At 37.5% G+C, this 20,733-nt stretch overlaps 1 protein-coding gene and 1 long non-coding RNA gene across 18 annotated transcripts in view; one reads left to right on the top strand and one right to left on the bottom strand.

Moving 5' to 3' along the window:
- ADGRL2 (adhesion G protein-coupled receptor L2) overlaps positions 1–20,733 on the bottom strand; it is a 384,708-nt gene that overhangs the window by 236,050 nt on the left and 127,925 nt on the right. The window lies entirely within an intron of this gene.
- LOC121665725 lies at positions 1,908–18,822 on the top strand. The gene is made up of 3 exons (XR_006016471.1): positions 1,908–1,920; positions 18,572–18,575; positions 18,659–18,822. It is a non-coding gene; the product is annotated as an uncharacterized LOC121665725 (long non-coding RNA).

Here is a 20,733-nt window from a genome sequence, read left to right on the forward strand (position 1 = left end):
TATGGAAATTCCCTGAACACTGAACAGCTAGATGACTATTTTTATATAATCTTTTTCTGCTCCCTACTTCCAGATGCGCAACCCTCTCTTTGTTTTCTGTAGTATGGCAGTTTTCAATTTAATGATACAAATCTTGGGTTATTACTCTAAAGTGTAGCTGTTAATATTTTTTGGTAAACTGAATGTCCATCTAAAACAGGGCTATATTTGAATGCTCTATATTCTGCTCTTTGGTTTTCAGTTAGAACCACAACAGGAATATTAATTATTTGAAAACATCGTATTACTTTCATCTCCTGGTATCTTCCTACCTATTGATACCTATCTTGGCCTATCTTTTCTTTTTTAATCTTTCCAAATTAATACAGTTTGTTGGATGCCCAAACATGACGTGAAATACACACAAATATTTTGTAGAGAAGACAACAGAAAGCATCAGTCCTTAAACCTTTAAGTCAGACTTAGAAAAAAATATGAATTGGTGCAGCTCCATTGGCGTTAGCAATGTTATCTGATTTCTGGTATCTAAGAAGCTGCCAAAATATTGCCATTTCAATCTTGATATTTTACTTGTTTCTTTATATTGAATGTTGCAGCAGAAGATTGCTTTGGCTGTAAACAAACAGCAGTGCCTGTGAAATAGCATTCATATACTGTGGCAGTGTATAGATTAGATAGGCTTAGCAGATGCAAATCCATGTCTGTATTTTTTAAAGGAGGGAGAAAAGAAGAAAGAATATGTGAAATACTGAACAGCAGGACTGCAGTGATTCGTAACTTGCTCTCCACATGCTGTGACTTGTCACTGGTTGTTCATGACTTCAGCACAGTCTCTGGGGATTCACAAGAGTTTATGTATTAGCACAGCATTATTTCTGATCCCACTGAAAATTGCACAGAAACGTACGTGATTCAAGTCTTTGATTCCTTTCTCACAGGAATCACACAGGTATCCAGAACCGACTGAACTGCATACAAACTCCTGCAATCAGAGGAGTATAGGCTACATCCCTACTCTACTTCAGACAGGGGTAGCCAGGCTGTGGGAGTGAGTACAGAGGGCAGACCCTGTAGAAATGTAGAAACAGTTCTGTATCTGGATTACCAAAGAGAAAATATGAGGACTTGTCTTGCAAATGCACAGGCACGCTGCACGCTCAAATGTGCAATCTGGTGACGGGTATGGACACAATCTTGCAAGTCTTAAGGACAAGCTCCTTCTTCTGGGAGGATGGCACAGAATGATGCTTTTCGTGCCTAAGCATTTTGGTTGTGTCACTGGAACAGCACACAGAAGCAAACAGCTGGTAAGGTGAAGAAAAATGTGTGGGCGTGAGTTGGGAATGAAAAAGCAGGTCAAATATTACAAGTACTTGAAAAAAAGAGCTTTGTACCAACTCATCCTACCAGTTGAGACAACTAGTGGCTAATGTCCCAGATTCCCTTGTTAGCTGGCAGGGTAGGATAGACCCACTTTGGAGGTCCTGCTGATTAGGGGGAGTTTAAAGACTTGCATTTACTGAGGAAGGGATGCATTAAAAGAAGGAAGGAAAGAAAAAGGCTTTCCTCTTATCATCCTTATGTCATCACCCACAGAAAGGAATTTGACCTTTGATTGAGTTGTTTTCTTGCTTTGTTTAGTAGTGAATTGTCATTTGCAACGGGTCCCTGCCATCCATGAAGTCCTAAGCTCTCTCCTATAGAGATTTACGCTATGGAAGGAATGCACATCAGTAATAAAGATCAACAGGATTATGGTTACTTAATTGGACTCCGGCTAATAAAATTAACCAATAGATTTAAGAGAGTTGTTTTGTTTTCTTTTGTTCAGCATTGCCAACAATATTTTCCCTCTGACTAGATACCAGGGAAAATTCCTATTTTCCTAAGCTTTTAGTGAAGTTCGCTTTTTTTTACATTGTGAGTCTAAATTTTGGAAGTGTAAACTCTTAATAAATGTTCAAATATAAATTAAGCAAAGTGGTGGCTCCATTTTATAATACAAACCAATTTAGGGTTGCCTTATACTATCGCAGTTTGATTAGAGTAACAGTAACAAAACTCACAGAAAGTTTTCTCTTTGTTTTTAAAGTTCTGCCTCCTCAGGTTTTATCAGAGGAATTCCATATAAGACAGCAAGCTATAATTCCTTGTCTCCTCTAATATTTACTTTTGCCCAACCCATTTCACATTTGTATACCACATTAATATACTTGGAGTTATTTGAACAGAAACTATACTATGTATTTTGATTTCTGAACAATAATTGGAAGTAACAGCAGAATGTTAAGAAGTAACCCAGCTGTCTCCCAAGTATTATTAAGCCTAAAGAGTTATTGTGAATGCACAAAACTACAAAGGAATTGTAAAGAAATTATTTCATCTGTATATGATTTTAATCAAGCTTGGCTTGCTGTTAAAAGGCTTGTTTAATGAAGACTGCATTTCCCTCATGAGAGTCCTGACCGTGGAGTTCACTATCAGCCAATCAAGGACTATTGCCGTAACAATAGCTAGAGGGTTTACCACAAAAAAAAAAAAAAAGCCACTACCAAAAAAACCACACAAAGCAAAACAAAAAGCCCCCACAACCTTGCATTTCAGTCTGTTTCTGATCACTTATTTAGGTAATGACAGACAACTAACAGACAAAAATAAGCTAACTGATAATTAGCAAAAAGTCTGATTGGACAAATACAAACTTAGAGAAGTTAAATAATATTTTATTCATATAATTTTCCATCCAGTTATTTAATTAAAAGTATCAGCTCATCTGGGATTTTCTTCTCTTGCTACATTGTTATTTCCACTACTATAAATTACTGATTTTATAAGGTTGAGTCAAAATCTTTGCAGCTAAACTCTTAAAAATATAATGTGTGGGTACTGGATTTCTTATTTCTAATGCAAAAACAGAGAACTCCTTTACAGATCCAGGAAAACACAAAAAGATGATTTTGACTAAAGCTGGCTGAAAAATGAAACAAATGTCTCTATCTTCTAATTTTAGGACATGCTCCTGCAAGCATTAAAAACTCATAAAAGAATACTAACAATACCAATTCCTGATTTTAATGACATTAATAAAATGAAAACTTCTACATCTGTCTCAGTGTTTGCAGTCAGGATTGGTGCTTTAGTGCCAAACTTTGAAAACTCCAGTTCACACAAATTGTTGCTTTGAAGTTAATGAGATATTTGTATGAGTAGGAGCTACTCACTTGAGCCAGTGTTTTCTGGTTTGAGCCTGAGTCCTTTCTGTTGCCAAGTGTACTTAAGTTTATAAGACCATCCATTTCAACACATTTTGTTTAGTTAAACTGAAGTACTTCATTTTTAAGGAAAAAGTTGTATTGCCAAAAAGTATAAACAGGGCTAACTTTGACTAATATAAATATTTGAAAACCAGAACTTTTTGTAACATCTTATAGAAACAATCCTAACACAGATGACAGAGGGAAAAATGCTTTTATGGAATAGATAGTTCAGCTGAAGGATAGCACGGAGGAAATTTTAAAAATAAATATGAAGAAACTTCTAACATCCAGCATATTTGAATCTGGTTCAGAATATTTCTGCCTAACAATTAAATGTAAATTTTTCACATTTCCAGTTCTGCAGCATAATATTTAAACTTTAAGCCGCTCTAATTAAGACAAATCATTAAATTTATTCCTATTGCCAGCTTTAAAGTTTATTTGCTAATAAGCAACTGGACAAGGGATGTGTGAAATGAATAGCTGAAGAAAAACTCTGACAGCAAAAGAGAGGTCTGGAGGGTGAAGTTGGTTTATTAGGCACCGTTTGTCATGAATGGGTCTACTGCACGTACAAAAGCAAATCCCACTACCTTAGAAGATTAATTCTGAAGGAGGCACTCGTGGGTCAAAGTATACATAAGCGTGTGCCTAATCTCAGAGAAATCAGGCTATTTTCTCACAGCAATTAAGCAGAGGTCTAGGGTTTCACCCACAGTGTATTTAAACACAGGATACAATTAAACCCCAAAGTATTAATATCTGTGCTGTGCAAAATTGCCCAGGAAATAGATTTTGCACTCTTTCAAATGGAAAGCAAGGCAAATTAAGGAGGGTGACTTTATTTGAGTAAAAATTATCCTGAAACAAATGTAAGTCATTCATTTTTAACTGTTAATTCCTTATGTACACTTTCTTCCCCTTTCTTTTTCCTGCTCACGTAATTTACTCTGGAATGTGCAATGTTCAGTGGATATAAGCAATCAATACCATCTCATGAAAATAGTTTTGCTTTCAGGGATAGTATAATATCTACATGATAATGGTTCAACAAAAGCATTTAAAAATTTTTTTTGAACAAAATGATGCTCTGTACTGGAAATCTTTAAGATCAAGGGGAAGAGTGACCGCAGTGTCTTATTCAGCAAAAAGCCGTTACAAAAGACCTCTTTCCTCCTTCATGTCTACGGATTATTGAGCAATGTGAGTGAAAGCAACACAGAAACTTAAAGAAATTTAATGCCAATTTAAAATTTTTCTAGAGAAAAGGGAAAAAAATCCTCTAAAGACACAACATAATTTTCATTGCATATGAACTTCTCTACATAAATGTAGTAAGAATTAAATAATTATTTAAATAATAGTTTTAAACTACTAAACTATTTTAATCTCCCTAAGAATCCTCTCTGATTTTATAGTCTTCCACATGGTTATTCAAAATACAATTTACTTTTGTCTATCAGACCTACATAATCTAGTTCACTCCCAAATCACTCCATAAAAATAAAAAGATCAATCTTTCCCCTCACTGTAGACAATTGGCATGTCCTATCAGAAAAACTATTTATATACAAAGTAACACACTCTACACTGTGATAAGTCTCATCTCCTGTTTTTACATTTTAGAATTATTACACCTTTACTACCATAGCAATGCACCTAGTAATATAAACAAATTCTAAATCTTAAATCTGTGTACCAAATTTTAGAAATTCTGTGAAAAATCGTGGTAGTTTGGGCTTTCAAATCAATTATGTGTTACACAGGATGCTAATAAATATTCTACAAGGTGAAGTAATATGAAGACATTTTTTAAAATAAACAAAAAAATTGCTTCTTGCTGATCACACTGGTCAGCGAGAAACTATTTTAACCTTTAAAAATGCAGCATATCCCAAAACAAGTTGCTACTTAAATAAATGCTCTTCTTGAGCGCAACTGACCTTTTAAATGATTATATCTCAGCACTTGCAACAAGAAGAATTTCACCTATCACCTTTACACTGTTGATGCACTGCATTGGGTGAATCCATAACCTTTTCACAATATGTAACACGCTGCAGAACACAAAATTACTTGCTAACTTTAATTAAATCCCTTCAGAAAAGTCCTGCTGACCTCTTTGGAAAGAAATCTTACTAAATGAAAACAAAAAAGAAATTAAATCCAAATCCCTCAACATTTGATAGCTCTAAATGAACCTCCAACCATTTCAGAAAATTATCTTTCAGAGCGCTGAATAAGGTTGCTGCTCTGAATTTTTCATAGTAAGAGTTTCAGATAAATTTCAGCAAATGTTAAAAAAAAAAAAATCTTGTTTAAAACACCTAACTCTTTGCTTTTCCAACAATCTCTAAGGGTCTGGTGGAAGGTTTCTGAAGTCCTTGGAATAGGCCTTAAAATAGTAATCTAGTTTAGTCCTCCAGATTCTGAACTTTTAGAAAAGGTTTCAGGACAAAAGAAAGAGACAAAGCACTTTATTCACTTTACTTTCTAAAGCACCAGACTTTTTTTGTTTTTCCCTGAGAAAATACAATCTAGACCAAAACAATAGATATAAAAGAACTCTAACTAACAAAACAAACAGCAAAACTGCCCCTGAACCAAATTCACTGTTGTCATATAAATTACTGTAGCTGGCATAGAGTTGTGACCTCTTTCCTCAGTACAAAATGACAACAATGATTTTAAACTTTAAATTAAGTTAGGAGCAAAATCAAACATAATATATGCTACCTTCAAAGTCCGTGATTAATTTAAAGGGACACAAGAGTTTGCAAATTCTTTTTCACTCAGTTCAAGTTAAGGATCAGCCCTCTAAAGACAATTAATGCTTCCTGATTACAGGAAGAAATGCAGTAAGCCTCTGCCTACACACGTGTGCAGTAATAGTGGTTAAGCATGTGCTTAACATGAGCACACACCTCAAACCAGCAAGAGATACATTCCTTCAGTTCACATGCAGCCTGAATTTATAAACACTTTGTAGCCATCTTCGGTAAGACACAGGTGTTACAGTTCACTTTTGATGCTGAGATGATGGTAATTATTTACTGTGTTCTCAACAACATGAATTAAAGGGGAAACATAAGTTGATGTGTTTTTATACTTAAAAAATCTTTATGAAGACAGTGGAATCTAAATGAACAGTGTGATGTATTTTAAATAACATTATTTGTTGCTGTCTTTATTGCATTTTTTAAATTCTGTTTGAGACACCACTAGAGAGAAGCTTACTTATTTGAAAAATAATCTATTGAAATCTACTGTCAGGGAAGCATCCTTTAAAATTAAAAATAGCCCTCAATAATGAAAACAAATTTACAAGGAATCTTCCATTTTTTTTAATGTTCTGGGTTAATAAGCCAGTGATCTCACAAAGGATTACAATCTCCTAATATAAAACCAAAATTAGTGTCCAATAATACACTGAAGTACTGGAACAAACAAAGAATTGGAGAGACAAGAAATATGGAACTTGCTGTGGCTTTTCTCTAGACAAAGGAGATGAGTTATCTGATTGGTGTGTAATCACAAAGTTAAACAAACAGCAATAAGGCTAAACTAATTCACTGTCAAGTCTACATGTCATCCTAGCTGGTTCATTATGTGCATTTGTGACAAACAATACAGAAGAGACAACTGTACTGAATCAAATAACTTGCAACAGTTTACACTCTTATAAAACTATTTACATTTTGTCAAATGAATATTTATAACAAGTGGCTTTCCCTTCACAAACACAATAGCTCAAGCAGCTCCCATTCATTATCGTATTTAGGAAGTACAAACACTAATTCTGTGAATCAGCGGCACAGTCTGTCGTAACTTGCCAGAAAACGGGGCCTGCAATACTAATATAAAACCCAGGAGAAACGTGCTGTTGCCTCCAGTTTTTCAAATGTCCCAGCATTTTCATGTCTCCCAGTCACAGGAATTCAGTTTCAATATTCTATCTGCCCTTCAGCATAGCATGCCCCAATGAAACAGCCGGTGGAGTTTATTTTGCACTTTATCAATACAGTGTAAACCAGCATGTGCTTACCTCCATGGGGTTACTGAACCCAACTTGTCTGTGTGCACAGACAGCACTCTGGCCACAGATGTGACTGGTTAACTGTACAAGCAAGGAGGATAAATCCACACAACAATACTTCATTCACCAAGGAAATCTGCTGTGGATTACAGCTTCTCTATGGTTACGTCTGTTCTTAATTTACTGCTTTTATTCAGTTTTCAACCATAAATGAGCCCCTTATGAGGTATTCACTATGCAGAATTGACAACTCTTTTTATCTACTCGAAAAATATTTTTGGATAATAATTTATGGTTACGAAATATTTTAAGCAGTTTGAATAGTTACATTATATTCTTTCAGTACTTAATGATGCAGTATCCCCTGTAAAAATAGAGACCTGGGCAATCTATCGATTTCACATATTTATAACAAAACCCAGCAGCCTTGACCATACAGAAATACAAATTTTAAAACTGCATATATCATGGAAATGGCATTGTGTTTTTTTTTTAAAAGCTCTTAAACAGCATCTCATGAGGAAATCCTGGGCCAGAATTGTGACTAAGGGGGCCCTGTGGATGGGAACATAAGGAAAGTCTTTTTGCAGGCACAATATTTTGTTTATGGCCTCTTTTTTTTTTTTTTTTTTTTAAAGTTTGCGATAGATGTAGATTTTAAACAATATTCAACAGAGAAATTGTGAAGCTGTCTGTAATGCTGGGGAGGGTTACTGCATTATTTATGTTTTATGTATGAAACTGAAATGTGAGCATGGGTATTTTAATCTTGTTTCACCATCAAAGATAGTCTCTCAATTTGTATGCTGAATTAATGTGCTATCTACTTCGTAAAAGTAATCTAAAGGGACTGATTAGCATTGGGCACTCAGTGATGCTTAGAAAAGAAGGTTGTGAGTAAGCAGAGCTGCCTAGGAAACGTGCTGCAAAGCTACTGGTGTGAAGGTCTATTTTGCCACACGCTGCTATCATCCCTTCTATCAGTTCCGACATATGTCCGCAGAGGGACATCATCCATTGCAACTGTAATTGACAATAGAGGCAGGCAGCCATGTGAATGATATGGAATATTTTTATTAATTGAGACAATAGTGATGAGGCTTTAAAAAGCCTTCCAAGATGACAAAGTCCCCTTTGCATTATTTCAGATTAATTTAAAGTGTTGGCACACAAAGCTTTACAACTTTATTCTTGGCAGAATATGAGTACTTTCAGACTCATTCATACTCAGGGATTCTTCACTATTACAGAGTAAACTCCCCGTAGATAAACAAAAGAAAACATTTGAATGAGGTACTTGCAGTGTTTTCCTCATTAGCAGCTACAGTGTCTTGAGCAGGGAATGAGTGTTTTGGGAAAAGAATTCTTGGCATTAACAAGAAAGGACATTGCTTTTACAGGCAAGAACGCTTTATGGCTTTCTGATACATCCTATCACAATACCATATGTAATCCAAATAAAAAAATACAACTGAAAGCAAAATTAAGTGTTAGGGTACTTTAAAAATAAGTGCACTTGTATATAAATACAGCAGAGAAATGCTGAACTGATTTTAGTTTGGTTGCTTTAAATATTGCCCCTGATGTTTTATGGATTCCAGTTCTTCCTTTGTTTGCTATTTAATTGCAACTGGTTTTGATTTCTTTATAAAAAAAGAAAATGCTTTCTTTAAGACTGAATATCCTCATTTTCATTTAGTGACTGCAGTAAGAATGTTAGGTGAAGGTAGACATTTTCCGCATGCATTTGAGATTCCCCTGGAGTGGCTGGATAAAACACTGTGGCAGATACTCAGCCCTACAATCAGAGGGATTGTGCCAGCAAGTCTTTAGAGGCTTTTGAGCACAAAACTTCCCTGAGTTAGAGGTTACCTTTAATGGTGTGTGCATGCGTGCACACACTTTGTGTGCTGGCACTGCCGCTGTGCTGTAACGATCTGGGTGCTCTCCTGATCTGCATTTATGAATGAAAGTTTTAAATTTAGCTAAAGTCAGCGGATGGCCCCAGGGCTACTATCACTTATGTTTGGTACCATGATCCAAACTTAGCACTTACATCTCACTTATGTAGAGATGTAATGGATGGCAAAATCTCTAAAAGCTTGATGAGCCTGAGAACTCAGCAACTTCTTTTGCGTGACAGATGCACATGTCAAAAAAAAAAAAAAAAGAAAAGGAACACCAAAGCAGTAAAAGTTGCTGCTGTTCTGAAGTGCCAAATTGGCTTGAAAAGAGCCACCTGGATTTGTATTTTTGAACAGCATGTGCTGCCCCAAGAATCTGCATCACTTCTACTGCATACAAAGACAGGAAAGGACTTCCCCCTAAAAATCAAATCCTTGGATACTTCCATGTATGCACCAAGTCTGTGAGGTAGCTTCATCAGCCACCACATGGAAAAGCAGGAGCTGAAACTGCTGGTAGAACATAAAATGCTTCTACAGCCTTTGGAAATTTTATGGATTTATGCCCATGTAACTGAAATTGTGGAGAGGAGAAACACTGACACCCCAAAGTAGCTAACAGTTCCTAACTGGCAGTTTCATTCTAGAATTTAGATGAGGTGAAAATTAGTATTTTTGTCTCCTTTTCACTCTAAGGACTACTGAACATCACACTGCTTCAAGCCACACAGCTGTTTTTTTTCCAAACAGTTCAGTTTCAGAAACAGGAAGCCAAATCACCTATCTGTGTTTTCCAGCATAAATACTCCAAATCACAATAATTTAGTGCTACAGGTCTGAATTAAGCTGACAATGACAAGGACACTGTAACATAAGATCCCTACTCCACTGTGAATTCAACTTCCACTCATATGTCTTGCAGCTAAGAATGGATCTGTACTGGGACACCTGACCCAGGTGTCTGATCAAGTGTAATCCATCTGACCCATCTGGCACCTGAGCTAGCCTCTGCTCTTGCATCATTTATAGTTCAGGGCAATGTACTAATTTGAATCCTACCCCTCATTGTAGCACCTGTATTAACAAGTGCTAGTCAGGGGACCATTTAGCACTAAATTCTCCCAACAAATCACAAGTACAGAACCACCTGTGCTAAGCAAGTTCTCCTTCCCAAGCTAATGCAAAAATCTTCAGCACCTCAGAAGTCTACAAAATATACCAATTCTTGAACATTCTTTGATGTGAGGGAATGCATTGTTAGCATATTGCAGCTGAATGACAAAGCACAGAGAAGCAGAGAGGCTGAAATATCACCAAATTATTGACTTGGATTTTTTTTCTTTACCTCTTTTCTCATATGTATGTTTGCACTTAGGCAAAGTGAAAAGCAGTCCAGGTGATCTGCTCTACAAGTCAACAACACGCAAAGATTAACAGTTTGCTTAATTAGAGTTTGCAAATTTAACCTTTGAAAATGAAAATTCATAGAAACATTCAGGTTGGAAACGACCTGGCAAGGTTGCTAAGTCTAAATTACTGCATCCACCTGTCTCAAACTGAATTTAGACTGAAAATGAAGAATCCAGCCTTTAGCAGGAATTTTAACTTGAATATCTATTCTCTTGGAGAACCCCACAACCTCTCTGGGCAAGCTGCTCTAAAGACTAATTATTTTCCTATCATAAGAAAAAAAAATTTCTTGCATCTAGTGAAACCTTTCCTATAACAATTTATGACTTAACTCTTATGATGCTGTTCTACATCTCTGTAAAGAGCTTGGCTACATCTTTTCTGTAAGGTCATTGCAGATATCGGAAGGCTGCTGTCCCCCTGGAGACATCCCTTCCCCAGGGTAAATAAATCCCAGTCCTTCAGCCTTTCCTCACAGGCCAAGTGCTCCAGCTTCTGATCATCTTGTAGGCCCTCCACTGAATTTGATGCAGTTTTTCAATGTTTGTCTTGTAGGGGGGGTCCAAAACTGTTCTAGCAAATGCTATTTAAAGAGGACTAATCATTTCCCTTGATCCACTGGCTGTGCTCCTTGTTACACAACCCCTTCATGCTGTTAGTTCTTACTTCTGCCAGGATGACTGATAACTCTGGTATAGCCTATTGTCCAATAAATTCCCACCTCCCTTCCAGAGCTGCTGTGCACCAGTCCACAACCTATGCTGATGCACAACCATTCTTCCCAGGGCTCGGACCTTGGATTTCTTCTTGATGAAATTAACTGGGTCCCATTGTCCCAGTTCCCAGTCTCTCAAAAACCATAAAATCGATGGGCATCTCCTCCTCCAGGTCACTGGTAAAGATATAAACCAGTACCAGTATAGATCACAGAGTAGCTACACTTCCCAAACAGAGTACTAACCATAGGTTAGTACCTTTTGAGCTGGATGATCCAACCAGTTTTTCACCCTAGTAGTTCCCTCATTTAAACTGTGATGTTCCTACTTGGATGCAAGGGAAGTTGCTAAGGTCATTGTAGATGACACTCATTATGCCCCCTCCACCTACACATCTACTTGTTTCATCATAGAGTACAATCAGGTTGATAAAGCATGACTTAACTTTGTACATTTCAGTTGGCTCTTCCAAACCACCCTCTTCTTCACGTGCCCAAAATCTAACATCACTCAATTATTTTCCCAGGGACTGAAGCAAGGATGACCAGCCTAGAGTTTCTTGGGTTGTCTTTCTTGATGTGCTTGAAGATTGATAGGAATTTTGTCTTCTTGCAGTAAGTGACTTCTCTTGATCTCCATGACCTCCCAAAGATGATGGATAAAGGCCAGTTCATCCACATGTTCTCTTAGCACTGCTGGATGCCTCCCAGCTGGTCCTGCGACTGGTACGGGTCAAGGTTTCTCAAGAGAACTCTGACTTGATCCTCCCCCAGTACTGGTAGTTTCTGTCTTCCTTCACCCCTGTGTATCTAGCCAGAGGCATGGGAGACTTTGTCACTGATGAGTGGGGCAATGAGTTACAGCCTTATCTACACCTGCTGTTACTTATTGAGCAGCACCCACTTGGCACATATCCCTTTTTATTTCTAATACAGCTCTAGAGGCTCTTGTTGAATTTGATATCCCTTGCCAGGTTAAACTCTTGCTTTACTTGCCAGTTTCAATTCTAGCTGAGGTTTGGTTTTCCTAACACTTTCTGTGCTTGTCCAGGCAAGGCTTAGTGTCCTCTCTTTCCCTTTGTATGTTTGCCTTCTGTATGTCCTTTTTGCACAGGAATTCAGTCACAAGAACATCTCAGATGTTCTCCTGATAATTAACATTTTTCTGGGTATTAGGATAAACAGTGGTGTGCTTTGTTGTTCTTAGAGATCTGCCAGCTTTCCTAAGCTCCTCCATCTTTTAACACTGTCTTCCATGGGACCCCACCTACTAGTTCCCCAAAACAGTCTTCCCTCACTCAGCCTGACACATCTTCTTTAGAAAAGCTCCTAGAAGCTACTTCATGTAAATGGCACTCCCCCGGTACCATTTTCCATTCCTACTCCTCCTAAAGAGCCTGTACCATTCACCCTAACTGCACTTCAGTCCTATAAGCCATTCCACTGCATCAGTCATCCCAAAGATGTTATGGTTCTGCAACCACATGTTGAGCTCCAGGTCCTCCTCTTTATTTCCCAGGCTGTGTTCTTTTGTGCACAGGCACTTGAGATTGGGCCTCAGGGTGGGATTTAGCCTTTCTGCTGGTTCCTCCTGTTAACCTACCCTACATACTAACTATAACCTCTGTTCCCTTACTTAACTACAAGGTTGTTTTCTCATATCCTAGTCCACATAGTTTAAAGCCTTCCTCATCAGGTTGGCAAGCTTGTTGTAATTGGTTTTGCTTACAATGACTGTGCGCAACAAGGTGTAGTTGCCTTCTACTTCCTTCTTGAATTGCATGTAACAGCATAACAAAGATCAGTTATGAATGCTGGACATTCTGATAGGAAAAATCTTTCTCTACACTGATACAAATGTCAATAAAATCCGTTTGCTTTCCTATGAAACAACAAGCAGAGATAACATGGTTAGAGCGAAGGATGACTTTGCACCTATGTAGGTTTCAGGCTGATGCAATGACTTCTTGATGCCACTGAGCAACCCCAGAACAGGTCTGACAGGCTTCACAATTAGAATACTTCAGGATCAAAAAGTATAAAGATGACTTAAAATCCCCAAGCTATGCCAACTCCTTCTACAATTGAAGATCCGGTCCTATAAGCAAAGCATCTAGCTGTCAGTGTCAAGAGTCCACAAACCAGACCGAAAGTGTAAGCAGCTAAAACTTCACTGAAACAAAACATTCACATACTGAAATTAGTATGTTTATTAGCAATAGATTCAGCACAAAAGAGAAGGCAAGAGGGATAAGGTAAATGAATACCAGATTGCCCCTATCAGGACATCAGAAAAGTGAACTGGCAGAGCTGGTGAGCAGTTGAAGCTTCAGTTTCAGAAAATGGCTCTGGTTGTAGAGCAGAAGTCCTGTATTTTGGCTGGCTCCTTTATATTCTAGAAACAAAAGCTTAATCCTAATTGACACACATATCTTCACTGATAAGTAAAAGGAACACTGGAATGCTGTATGCAATTCATTTTAGCTTGTGTCTGGGATATATTGCTAGCATGCAGTGTGTGGGGCTGTGCCAGATGGCAGGGTTGGCATCTGCAAAGTTGCTCAGTGGGCACCATGGTGCACATGCACCATTTCTTTCTAAGATTGAACTCTGGGAGAGAAATGGCAGCTAAAACTTATTCAACTGTGTTTTTATGGGTATGATCTGTACCATGCCACTTCCCGGCAATGACCTGCTAGAAATTCCAGCACCTAAATATATTAAGAGCCAATTTTTTAGGAAAGTCTAGGATATTTTTGAAAATGGCAATTCAGATGACTAAGGGCATTTACCAATAGGCTGCAGCAAATGTAATTGCAGAAAATTGCCAGATACCTTCTCCCACTATCTGCTTTGCCCCTCTGCTGAGTGCAAGGAATGGAATGCATGTGTTCTCAGCTGCTCAAATGCAAAGTCCCAGGGCTTAGATTAAAGGCACCTTGGTCAGCAGTAAAGTAAAGCCCTCAGACTTCTCACTGACATGACTGGGATGTGGGTGTGTGTCCCAACTTGCCTGCTCTCCAGTGGGAGCAGCAATCTCCAGCAGTGGGGAAACAGTGAGAAATGATAACATCTCACACAGCAGTTGTACTGCAAAGAGAATGTGTGCCAAAGACTTCAGGGCCAAAGGCTGAGTTGCTTAGAGATACACACAGTATGAGAATTTACATCCACTTGAATATAAGGCCTTTGTCTTTCCCTGAATCAACAAATATTTATGAAAAATCTCAGCAATCACTACTCTAAATCTCTCATTACTCAAGTACCTTTAAAGAACTAGCCACACATGAAGGGTGGAAAATTACTAATGAGCAGACAAACTGATTTAGACCCTTTGCAAATGTTTCCCCAATGACAGTGAGAAAAAATATTCCCATTTATGGATGGAACTCTATTAGAGAATGGGAAGTAAAAGATAAGGGAAAAATTACATTTAAAGAATTATTTTTGTCTTTCAATACAAAAAGTGTAAAGCTTGGATCTTAGTCAAAACTGAGACTGAAGGTATGGATTAGGGACAAACGTGCAAGTCTATTACAAATTAAATTGCTAGTTGAATCTCGCCTTAAAAGTCCAAAAACACTATGAGGTGCAGTGACTATAATTAATGGAAAGTCATTTGTAGATATCCAATCATGCTTCTTTCTTTTAAAAAAACATGCAAAACTAATCTCACAAACCTAAATGCAAAATAACAACTGAAAAATGTGTCCTTTAGACTTGAGATGAATTTAAATAAAAATGTGTATTGGATCTGCACATTAATAAAGCCTGTTAAGCTCAGTAGAATACTTTTTATTCATCTGTGCTTCATCAAGCAGGTTCATGACCTCTACAGAACTGCAGCAGCTCCCTCTGTTCTGAAAACCGCATGGGGGAAGATGGTAAATATTATTTTGTGATTAGAAAATGTTACTGGAATTGTCATAGAGAAATATTTAATGTGGAGAGTGTGGTTCAGGAATTAAAACATACACAGCAGGAGAAAAAGCAGCATGGAGCAAATTTTACTCCTGATGACAGGCAAGTAAAATTTAAGGATTGTCTATGACATTGAAAACAATGTGCCATGGTTGCACAGTTATCACTGAGCTCATGAAGATATTTAAGCACCTGCCTAACTTAAACCATGTGAGGATTCTCATTGTTTTAGATGAGACAAAATGGATATTTTAAATACAAGCCGATGATTAAATATCTTGCTGAATTGGTATTGAAGAACAATACAGTTGAGTGATTTTTGTCTCTGTCAAATAAGCACACATCTAAATAACCAAAGGTGTTAAATATCCACATCAGTGACATTTGATGAGAAGCACAGGAAAGACTTTGTGCAGAAAATTATTCTAACATAATACATTAAATATGTGATGTAATACTTACTAAAAGCTCAATACACCATGTGAGCAGTTCCTTTTCCTGATTTTATTGCAGTTTGCACAAGTATGTGTATCCATGTGTGCTTTACTAGTAATCAATCTGCCTTGCTCTTTGCACAGATTACACACCAACCTATCTTTTCAGATGTGAGAGCCAAGTGGGTTGGTTAAAATATAAAAGCAGAAGCATGGTGCTGTGTCTCTCATTAAAATCCCAAACATGACAAGGATAGATAAGAATGTCAAAACAGCTCCTTAACAAAAACATCTCCCAAAGGGCTAATTCTAAATCTCTTCTCCTCCCATTCAAATTACCCCCACCTAAAGGACTCAGAAGACTCCGAGCTCTTCTGCAGCCATGGCAAACATTGCTTCTGACTTCCATCAATTGCAGCAAGGTCAAGCCTTACCCATTGTTTTTCAAAGTTTTCAGTTTGAGTGTTTCAGTCCAGCTTGGTTATTTCAGTGATCTGTTGATATAATAATTGATTCTGCAGTATAATTTTTCCCATTGCTGAAATATTCTTGATTAGCATATTGTTGCCATATACTTGTATTACATGTTCTGTCATTATCAAACAGAGACAAAGGTAGTAATGATGCCTGTGTCAGCACACACCCACAATTACTTATGCTCAAATCCTCCTCAACTAGAAAATTCAAATCTCCATAAAGGTTCCCTGCAGCTAAATATTGCTTTTGCATAATTGCCAGGAAAGGGCTTCCTAAATTATAGGAGAGAATAAATTATAGGAGAACCATGTTCCTTACAATTCAAGGGAGGGATTAACACAGTCTCCCAAAAATTACTAATCTGAATTTAAATTCTACATTCAATTGGAGCAAGTTAAATTCAATGAAAAAGTTCTCTGCTTTTAAGAATGTCTGTTCTAGAGAGAAATAACATGGGCTTTCTAGACTTTGAATAGGTGCTTTAAACAAGGGTTCTCTTTATTAATTACTAAAAAATGCAATGACCACTATAGTTTTCATTCAGAGCAAAATTTAACAGGAAAATAATATGAATCTCAACAGACTGTTTGAGTTATCTGTCCCTTCTTTAATCTGAGAGATTACTCAACAAAACCAATGTTCATTCAACAACATTCATGAAATCTGTTGTGGATTACCAATATCATCAGTTAAACCTGTTTCAAATTTATTGCTTTCATTCAGGTTAAATAATAAAAGAGTCCATTTGTACCACCATTCATGTATATACATGAATTCAGCTTTCATCATTCTCTACAGGTTTAATCCTGTGATTTATGTTTTCCTACACAGTTTTGAGCAAATCTGCTGAAAAAATTTAGCCAGACTGATAGAAGAGTTAGACTGGATTACTGTGATGTGTGCCATGTTTAAAACCAGCCTGTTCTGTTTGGAGAAAAGGAAAAGTCAAGAATTTTAACACTGTAACCCTGCTTGAAGTTCTAATAATTTTAACGGCTTTAGCAAAGGAGAGCTGAGTAAGGTTGGGTGAGTTCAAAGACAATAATCTTTATTATTAGAAATACCTTAGAACAGCAAAGAAGCAAAATTTCTTTTTTCTGCTTTTTCTTCAGTCACAGCAGGAAATAACACTGTTTAGATTACAGTTTTCTGACGTTTAAACAGTTATGGCAGTGGCTACATGTTAATTTTTTAAAATTCACCTGCATATTGACTCTCTATCCATCTACCAATATTTAAAAAAAACAAACCCAAACACACATACAGAAAATTAAATGTAAAATGCTTCTCTTTTGTTTCATATCACAGATAAATTCTTTCACTTGAATTAAACTAAATTGAATTGAATGGCTGCACAACATAGCTGAGGGTTTTGCTAATGAGATACAAACCTTTTTGTCTTTAGGTTACTGGTTCAAATCCAGGCATGTCTAGAAACAGCTGAAAGCTTTTAACCACCTGATGGCTATGTGATACTTTAACATGAAATGAGTTTGTCAATCAAAACCCAACTTCAGGAAGTAAGTGTTCCCACCAGAAAAATAACCATCATACAACTAGAATTATTTGCAGTCTTCTGAAAGTTCAAAAATTAATGACTCTGCACCTTTTGAACTGATATTTTAGATTAAATGATTGATGTTGAAGTATGTAAAGAGTGAAATATGGAGAAGTTTACATTTGTGAACATAGCTTTCCCAGGTAAAAGAGGCTTAAATGACTTTCCTTCCTTAAACCTCCTGCCTCCTCTCTCATTAGCATCAGCTAGTGCAGCATGTTCTACAGTAATTTACACAACTCTGGGAGGGGGGAGAGGGGAGACATGACACACACAGAATATCTGTCAGATGAAGAGAGAAAATATTTTAATTTCCACATTAACCAGCTTTTTAAGAAAAGTAAAGCTTCTGAAAGTTTTGAAGGAGTGTCAGTAACCTGTGACATCCTCCTACAATTCATGTAGTATTCTTTGCATGTAAATAATTCCTCACTTCCAAGAATAATTGATCATGCTTGAACAAAAATGTTTTTACTGAGTGATAGATACTGATCTTCACTTCCTCCTCCAATCAAAAGGCAGAACTTCAATTTAAACTAAATAAAAAGGATAACTTAAAAATTTTGCTTAACTGGATTTTTTATAATCTCATCAACTTTTTATATTGTAATATCATGAAGATGTGAGAAGATGAAACAATAAGAGAAGAATATGCTGTAGGAGCCAAGCCCAAACTCAAAGACCAAATTTAAAGGAAGTTCCCATCCTAGCACTGAAAAAAACCCAGATTACACTTCATGGTGCTGATTTTAAATTAAAGGAGGCTGAAGAATTTTGGCAGCTGAATCACTTTTTTTTCAGGTTGGGGACAAAGAGCTAGAGTGAATGGAGTGACATCAGACTGGTGACCTGTCGCTAGTGGGGTTCTGCAGGGCTCCATCCCTGGCCCTGTGCTCTTCAACATCTCAACAAATTACTTGGATACAGGAGTGGAAGGAACACTAAGATTGCCAATGACACTACACTGGGAGGAGCTGTCAACTCCCTCAAGGGCACAGTGGCCCTGCAGAGAGACCTTGACAAATTAGAGAGATGGGCAGCCACCAATTGTACGAAGTTTAACAAGGGCAAGTGCTGGATCCTGCACCTGGGATGGGGCAGCCCTGGATGTATGGACAGACTGGGGAATGAGATGCTGGAAAGCAGTGTCACAGAGAGGGACCTGGGGGTCGTGGTCGATGGCAAGTTGGGTCAGCAGTGCCCTGGCAGCCAGCAGGGCCAACCGTGTCCTGGGGACATCGGGCACAGCATCGCCAGCCGGGCAAGGGGGGGATTGAATAAACTTTAAATAACGTCACCGGCTGCTAACAAGTTGGAGTTGGGTTGTTTTGGAATTCCAAGGAGGATTTGAAAATCAATCATTTAACCATTCTCTTCCCTTTTTATTGCCATGTGATCTCAGACAAGGCATTCTCTTTTCAACGGCACCATTTACCTTGTAAAAACCAGTGCTTTTACAAATCCTAACACTACAATATTTATGTTTAAAAGCTCAAAGAAACAGTGATGCCATTTCTGTGAAAGAGAGAGAAGTAAAATCTAACTCGAGTTCTTATCAGACTGGAGCAAATTAGAGTAATTAACATTTTGAATAATCCTATTATCTTTAGAACTGCCCTGGTACTTATTAAGAATCAAACCCCTATTTCTGCTTCAATACTCTCTACTTCTTGTACACTTAGTGAAATTAATTTCATGGGGACAATCACAGTTCACATTAATGCACATAGTGAAGTGGCCTTTAAAATGGTGCAGAAAACATTTTCAAGGTTTCAAAACAATCCTGAATTTTATGATGTGGTGATTTATTTCTGAGGTAAGAAATCCTGCAAAATTACAGAAGATGACTCACAGTGAATTTTCAGAAGATGTCTGAGTACAAACCATCCTCTACTCCTCTGAACTAATGCATGATTGGACCCTCTAACTTCAAAAATACATTTTGTTAAGTTTTCCAACAAGGATGTTCAGAGAGCCAATGATGACATTAATTTTAATTTTCATCTTGAATTCAGATTTTAGTTGCTTTTATGTCTTTTATGACATGTTGCTATCGGTCTGACTTTTTTTTTTTTTTTAATAAAACAGATTAGTTTGTTTAGCTTTCAACAAGCACACGGCTATAACAAAATCTTACTGGAAGTTAGTGGAAAATGTAGCCTTCAGAAAGAGACTGGGACGTGCTTTAGCACTTGTGCTATATTTCCCAGTATGTTTATATTGCACAGCCAGCTCAAGTGATTGGCATCTACATCTGAACTCACAGCTTAGCTCAGCCTGAGTTTAAAGAGTCCCACAGCAAGGTCTTTCTCTGTTATACATCCTTGCTATTTCCGCATATCCCAAGGGTGAAGCAAAGCAGTTTTTATGATAAAATGTTCTCAAATTCTTTCCCAACAAGAAAGTTCATTTCTACAGTAGGTGTCTTGCCCAAAAGATTTGCTGAACAGAGGCAGACTATCAGCACTCAGAAAACTGTCACTTGTTAAGTAACCACCCTCAATAAAATTCAGCTTGGTCTTTAACTTAAACCCTCCAGTTTTGCAATCAGTGATGCAAATTGCTGTGAATAGGGGCCTGACCACTTTGCACCATAGGAAAGGGGACAAACACAGTCGTGCTGGGGCTAAAACTGTAAAGATGACTGCAGAGACACGATGACATAATTAGGGAGAAATTGTGGGGAGTCTAAACAACAGCGATGGGTTCTGAAAAATCACTCAGTTGTACCAATAAACTGGCAGAACAAATCAGTTTAAATAAGCTGGAGAGGCAAAGCACAGCTGGAACGACCAATTGATTCATTGGGTCATGATGCACTCATTAGATCAACCTTGTTCCAGCTTTCCTCAGCTCTGCTTACTGAAGCTTGGAGACCTCCCTAGAACCATGCCCCAATTCACTAAGGCCTTTTCCAGTCATTCCTTTTTTCCTTCTGCTCAGTGGAAGAAAAGCATTTGCTTTATTAAAGGCTCTCTGTAGCACTAAAGGGGATAAATATGTCTCCTAGACCCTAAAAGC

Source organism: Corvus kubaryi, unplaced genomic scaffold (assembly GCF_017639235.1).
Source record: "Corvus kubaryi isolate FWS band 111438036 unplaced genomic scaffold, C.kubaryi_AGA036_p1.0 37334, whole genome shotgun sequence".
NCBI classification, from domain to species: domain Eukaryota; kingdom Metazoa; phylum Chordata; class Aves; order Passeriformes; family Corvidae; genus Corvus; species Corvus kubaryi.